The sequence below is a fragment of the Marmota marmota genome, unplaced genomic scaffold, assembly GCF_001458135.2.
Source record: "Marmota marmota marmota unplaced genomic scaffold, marMar, whole genome shotgun sequence".
NCBI classification, from domain to species: domain Eukaryota; kingdom Metazoa; phylum Chordata; class Mammalia; order Rodentia; family Sciuridae; genus Marmota; species Marmota marmota.
Window position 1 is genome coordinate 5,836,835 of NW_026000026.1, and position 6,898 is coordinate 5,843,732.

The following is a 6,898-nucleotide window of genomic DNA, read 5'->3' on the forward strand; positions in this document are numbered from 1 at the left end:
GAATAGCGACCAGGAAGGAGGTCTGTATGGATTCAGTATGGAAATAGTTTTTTAAGACATATCTGCCATCTGGGGGTCTTGTGAATCTGCGGATGTGGAACTCGGGGACATGGGCTGGTTGTCACTCCCGGAAGTCAAAGCTAAAAGGAGGGTTTCTGTTTCTGTGAACCAGGAAAGGAAGAACAGTTCACACCAAATCTGGGGGCGCAGTTAAAGGCTGTGCTCAGAGGAAAATCCGTGCCTTAAATTGCTCCAGAGATTGAGCAACGGTAAAGGTGATTAAAACAGAATGTGGAGGACCACATGAGCCAGGCTAGGCTGGGGAGCAGGACTAGTGGAGAGAGGAGCCAGAGCCAACATGCCCTCGGCCAGCATCTGGGGAGTGCCTTGGGGCGGCTTGGGGTGTCATGACACATCTTTGGAAATGACCTTTCCATTTCAGGAGCTGGAGGGTTTATGTGGGGGTGAGGGCAGGAGTGGGGGGCAGCCGGGGGGCAGCCTGGGGAGGAGAACGTGGAAGCTTTGAGGACAGCCAGGTCTGCCAGTCCACCCTCGCGCTCCTGCGGGATGCCAGGCTCCAAGTGTGGATGTAGTTCTGCCTGCCTCTGGGTGACACAGGGGAGAAATGAAGTTAGAGGGACTGGGGAGAGACTGGACTCCTCCGTAAAGTCCCGTTGTGACTCAGGAGTCTGGGCTGGATCTGGGCCCACTTGCGTGCCGGTGGAGACGTCAGGCCAGGCCAGTCGCTGGGAAACTTCCCCGATCAGGCCCACGGGCTGCGGTGAGGGGGTTGTGGGGAGACTCTGGGATGGGAGGGGCCAGCCCAGCCAGGGGCCTTGGAGGCCCTTGATGGGACATGACAAGAAGGAACGAGGTGACCCACCACTGGGGACTTGGAGCAGCGGCTGGGGCCAATCTCCATGGGAAGGAGCCAGGAATGAGTGGTTCTGGGGTGTTCGGCACCAAGACCTCGGGGGGCTGGAGAACCCCCTTTCTCTTCCTCCATCAAATCCCACTGGTAGTAAGAAATACTGGAGTGTAACACGTAATAAAAGTGCCCAGCTCCGCAGGGCGCACTCCGACCAGTCATCGCCAGGTGTGCACATGCAGGGAGTGGCCCCGGGCCTGAGTTGGAAAGCTTGGCCGGCAGCAGGAAGGGAGGACTCAGGGCCCAGGAGGGCAACGGTGGCCCGGTGGCCCGGGAGGTGCTTCCTGGAGCGCTCTGCACAGAAGCTGCGGGGAGGGGCCCGTGAGGGCTGTTTCTAAAGGTTCACGTCGTGGGGAACTTCTCACTTCCACACCAACATGAAGCGAAGCTCGTCTCCCACCACCGAGTTCCTCTATTTCCCACCCCTTCCTCTTTCTCTCGCAAAATTCGCCCCAGTAAGGAAAATGTATTATGATTTCTGGAAGCTACCACTTTCTCATCCTCCCCTGTGAACGGCTGAGCAAAGAAATAATTTAGACTTTTGCAAAGTCGGGGTCTATCTCATTAAAGTAATCCCAGCGTCTCTGGGAGGCCTGGTAAGTTGACGACTCGCTCCTCACATTCTGGGAAAGTGCCCTCTGTGCCTTGCTCCAGCTCTCCTGATTCCGCTGGCTGTCACAGGCTCCAAACCTCGTGTCTCCTCTGTCCCCGTCCTGTCTCTACCCAGAGTGTCCCCTCTCTCTGCATGCCTGGTCCTATGTGTGCTTGTGATCACTAGGAAAGGCCTGCCGTCCCCGGCCATGCCAGCCAGCCGTCCACCTTCCTGGCCTGCACCTGTGGTGGTGGGACGGGCAGCTGCAGGGAGTGGAGCCCCCAGCCTGTGCAGTCTGAATAATGGACACACAGCCCTGATTCACCAGGAGGAACTGTGAGAAAGCTTCCTTTCACCTCTTCACACAGGCCCTGATGAGGAGGCCGATGGAGACGAGAGTGACCCACGTCCCCTTAGCAGTCCTCAAAATTGAAACCAAGAGAGGAGTTTAAGTCCCTTCACATTGCATACTAATTTTTAAAACTCTATAAAAAAAAACAAACCAAGCCCTACTCCATGGGATGGCTCTTGCTGCACCCCAAACCTCTGGACTCTCATGTAAATGTCTGTTTTGTTTCCTGAGCCGGCTCCAGCACACCCTGTCCACGGGAAATTCCACCAGCGAGAAGGCCGGGCTGGGGCCCGGAGGGAAGATGGAGCCTGCCTGGAGGCTCAGCGTGGAGGGGGGTGGGCACAAGGGGGTCCTTGCAGGTAGGGACTCCACAGTGGCCCAGCGGGTCCCTTGCTGGAGTGTTTGGAGATACAGGAGTGGGGGCTCTGTGCTGGCTCCTCCGCGCCCTCAAAACAGCAGCTTAAAACAACAGACATTTATCACCCCACGTCCTGAGGGTCGGAACCTTGGAGGCAGCTTCTCGGGGTGCTTGCAGCCCAGGATGTGGGCAAGCTGAGGTCGGGCTGCAGGCTGCGGCTGGCGGCAGGAGGCTTCAGCTCCTCCCCACAGGCCCCCTCCACCGTGTGGCTTCAGAGGGGGCCTGGCAGAGGGGTGGGCGGAGGGAGACCCCAGGATCAGGATCACTGGTCACTGGGTGTGGGCGCTCTTGGCCGATCCTGTGGGAGGGCACAGCAGGGTCCCCGCAGGGGAATCCCTGAAGGCCAGTTGCCACAGGCTGGTGTATTTAGAGAGCCCGCCAGGAGCCCAGCTCGCGGGCGGTCTCTAGGAATTCAGCAGGAAACAAAGGAGGCGCTGTCCCTGCCTGGAGCTCCTCTTAGCGCGAGGCACAGAGGGGTCAGGTGAGCGTGGGATGTCTTTTTCAATCTCCGACATCTCTGCGATGCCGTACATCCTGGCTGAGGCGATGTCATTGTGTATTTGATGTTTTAGGTTCCTGCTCTTCAGGGCAGGGTACGAGAGCTCATTAAAACCATGAATTGAGGAGACTGAATGAGGAGACTGTTAATCACCCTGAGGAGGGGGCTGGGGTGAGGGAACTGAGCAGGGTGGCACCACCCAGCCACCCCAGGGCCAGCCCCAGCTGCAGAGGGACAAGGGGGAACAGGGGGACCCTGGTTGAACTTCAGCCAGGGGAGGCCCCACAGGAGCCGTGGCTGTGGAGGATCATGGCTGGGGCCCTTCTTCGCCTGGTGTCAAGAGGCTGATTCTCAAGGATCCTGTAGGGGGCCAGAGGGAGGCGGGCGCACGGAGAGGCGCCTCCCAGTTGGGTCCCACCCGTGGCCACGCAGGTCCAGAACTGCCAGTGTCCAGAATTTCAATAAGAGATTTTTTTTTTTTAAATGCAAAACCATTTGAATTCTGAATGTTGGCTCACTTAACAAGAAGGCTAGGGGGCCAGGCGGAACCTGCCCGCTGGTGACTGCTAGTTTGCTGGGATTGTGGTAACCAAGGGCCACAGATGGTGGCTTAACCCATAGGAATTTGTGATCTCGTAACCTGAAGCCCAGAAGGCCCAGATCCGTGTTGGCAGGGTTGATTCCTTCCAAGGCTGTGAGGGAAGGAGCCGTTCCGGCTCTGTCCAGGCTCTGTCCCCAGCTGGTGGACGGGCTCCTCCTCCCTTCCCAGCATCTCCCCTCTCAGCACGTCTCTACCGCCCATCTCTTTTATAAGAATGTCAGCCGTGGTCTAGGAGGGTCCACCTGGTCACCCCGTCTGAACTTGGTTGCCTCTGTAAAGACCCTGTTTGCAAATGAGGCCACATTCTGAGGGTCAGGGCTTGAACACCTGAACGTTGAGGGTGTGGTCAGCACGTGGCCGGTGGTGAGATCCCAGGAAGGGCCCGCGTGCTGCTGGAGGGCGCCGTGCTGATGGCCGGGGGTGTGTACAGGGGGATGTAGACCAAGAAGCCAAGTGAAGAATTTGTTGGATAGTGACACCTGCCACGGACTGAGGGGAGCAGACATCTAAGGGAGATGAATTTGCAATTTTAAGTTGAGCGGTCAGGAGCGAGATCCCTACGACGTTTAAGGAAAACCCAGGAGGTAAGGAGCTGGTCCAACTGGCCATCAGGGAAGGTCGTCTGGTGGCGAGGAGAGTCCTGCGGTGAGGTCATGTCCATCAAGCCCAAGGAGTGCCGCGGTTCTGTTGCCCTCTGGCTTCTAGTCATGCTTGGCCTGTGGGAGAGTTAGCAGGGGACCTCAGAGGGAGGCCCTGGCTGTCCCTGGACCTTGCTGTTTCCCGCCTTGTGCTGAAGGCCAGGGACATCCTTCCTGTCTCTCATGCTGCTTTGAGATTGGCCCGCGCCTTGGCCAGCCGCTTCTTAATACTACACAATCCTCAGCTTACGGATGGAGTGCCAGCCTGGTTCTTGTTGGGACCGTGATTGACACGTTGGGATCACTGAGACAAGGGCTGTGTTCCTGGAAGCTGGGAATCACAAACTGTAGGAACCAGGATCCAGTCATCGCGTTGGCAGTTACAGCTGAGACCCTCTTCTCCTTCTGCAGGTGAGTCGTGGGTTGGGGTCAGGGACAACCTGGCTCCTACAGGTGGCTGGCCAGGGGCGCCTGCTCTGTGCAGTCCCCAGCCTGCGTGGCTGGTTACTGGGCAGGGGTCACAGCCAGCTCCCAACAGGGGGGCAGCACTGTCCTTGCTGCCCTTTTCAAATTTTCCGTGGAGCCCTTTCCCCGTCCGTGGAAGATGGATGATTTCGTTATTCGTGGCACTCGGCAATAAATCTCAGAGTCGCGGCTGGCGCAGGCTCTTTCCCCGCGTAGCGTCTTCTGCTGGCTGCGATTCATCATGGTTAATCTTTCCTGCACCTCGGGGCGTCGGGGAGAAGCAGCGTGTTGTGGACTGGGGACCATTTCACTCCTCAGAGGGCCTGCATGGGAAGGGACAGGCTGGGGTGGGAGGGTCACGGCTCAGGGTGGGCTGGAGCAATGGCAGCTTCAATGGGCAAGAGAAGGAGCAATAAAGGGAGGTGACCAGCAAAACCCTCGGGGGACCTGTAAGCCTGGATCCACTTGCCAAAAATTCTCCTAGGGAAGGGGGAAACTTTGACACCAAACAGAAAAGAAACAGCCAGAGAGTTCTCTGCCAAGGGAATGTTAAAGAATTTAATTCAGGATGAAATGTGTTCTTGTTTGTGTACAATTAATTTTCCTCCCAAATGAGGGGCTTTGTCTGGCGCTGGAGTGTTTCAATAGCAGCCTGCAATTAGGGAGCAGCGCCTCTGGTTGCAGAGCGGCTGTTTGTGTTAACACGTCCTTGTCCTCGTCGGGGAAGCAAACAGGGCTTGGACTGGCTCCTGAGTCTTAGAAGGAAAACAAAGAACCCGCACAAAGAACGGAAGAAAACACCTCCAAACAGAGGCCTGGCGCTCGCAGGGATGACATCACCTCCAAGTGAGCGGAGCGTGCCCCAGGCATGCGGGGCCCTGAGATTCCTTGCTCTCTGCAGGGAGCTGTGACAAGGAGCTCTTAGAAGTTTCCAGAAACGGGAAACCAGAGTCAGGAGTTCAAACGCCTGCAGAGGCCATTCGGGGGTGTGTGTGTGGGGAAGCAGGGTGCCTGAGTTTCCAACTGGGTGCATTTTGCTTGCATAGAAATTTATGGTAAATTCTCCCATTCCTCCAAGGACTACAAACTCCATAATTTTTCTTGAAACGTAGGGATCTTTTAGCCTGACTCTCGTAGGGTTTTTTCCTTTGGTGGAATGGGCTGGGTGAGAAATAAAAGCTAAGAGAAATAAAATGGTGAACACCCCCCCGCCCCCGCCCCAGAACACAGAAAGTAGTTTCCAAAGCGGGGACAGGACGGGCCAGATGACCAGACAGATTGAGCTGCTGCCCAAATGGAGCCCGCGTCTGCTTTATTTATATCTGGAAACATCAAAGGTCTTCCATAGAGTGTTCTTCACCAAAATAGGATAAAGGTGGGCTGTTCAGTGCCCAACGGGGTACGCCCATCTCTGGCACTACCATGAGGGACCTTCTAGCAGAGCGAGGGGAAGGTCACGTGCACCAGGTGATCTATTGCTGCAGGAGAGCCCCGGAAAGTCCCCACGCCAGGCCCAGCGCTCCCTGGCTCCCAGAGAAGGTCCTCGTGTATTTCACGGATGGCTTCCTGAGAGGTGCATTACGTTTGTGTGGCTGTGTGACAGACTGCCTTGCATTCAGCAGCTTAAGTCAATGTCCATCTATCATCTCAGTTTTGTAAGTCAGAAGTCCCACATGGAGTGGCTGTGGCCACTCAGGGTCTCACCGGGCTGGAATCCAAGCGTCAGTTGAGGGGCAGTGGTGCTCCTCTGGGAACCAGAGAAGTGAGAACAAAATCCAGGGGTCCCAAAGGTTAGGAGCCCGGGGGACACTCCTAGGTAGCTGGAGGTGTTTTTGCCACTTTGCAAATAAACTCACCCCCACTGTCTGGCCTAGTGATCCCAGGCCTCGGTGTCTGTCCAGAGAATTAAAACACACACCCACACTTCACGGTGCTATCCCCAACAGCCCCCTTCAACAACACAAGCGCGTGGGGACCGATGAGCGATAAACCAGTGAGCGTGTAAACACGGGATGGAAAACCACGCTGCTCAGCACCACCACCCAGGAAGAGCTCCACTGACCAAAGCCACATGGAAGGGCCTCGGAGTCCTCGTGGAAAGACAGGAAGACAGACCGTCGCGTGATCCCATTTACAAGTAGTTCTAGAAAATTCAAAACGGAAGTGAAAGCGTGGCCACTGTCGGGGCAGGCGGGCGGGGTAGAGACTGACTGACTGCCCAGGGGGAGGGGGGTTGATGGACTGTTCTAGATCACGTCGGTCCTGGTGGTCCCGTGACTGCCCATGCTTGTCAAAACTCATCAAAATGTTGACTTAAATTGCTGACTTGTGTTGTGTTCAAGTTAAGCGCCCCCAAAGCCTATTTTTAAGAGTAACTTGATGTCATTAGCATTAATGGAAAATCA

The 6,898-nt window shown here is 56.2% G+C and overlaps 1 long non-coding RNA gene across 5 annotated transcripts; it reads left to right on the forward strand.

Moving 5' to 3' along the window:
• The first annotated feature begins 3,976 nt into the window (after window positions 1-3,976).
• Window positions 3,977-6,684, forward strand: LOC125618951. Of its 5 annotated transcripts, XR_007350345.1 has the most exons (4): window positions 4,823-5,339; window positions 5,717-5,868; window positions 5,978-6,066; window positions 6,440-6,684. It is a non-coding gene; the product is annotated as an uncharacterized LOC125618951 (long non-coding RNA). The 5 variants fall into 5 exon arrangements; XR_007350341.1 differs by adding an exon at window positions 3,977-4,439 and having other exon boundaries at window positions 5,221-5,339; window positions 5,717-6,684; XR_007350342.1 differs by adding an exon at window positions 3,977-4,439 and having other exon boundaries at window positions 5,228-5,339; window positions 5,717-6,684.
• The last annotated feature ends 214 nt before the right edge of the window (window positions 6,685-6,898 follow it).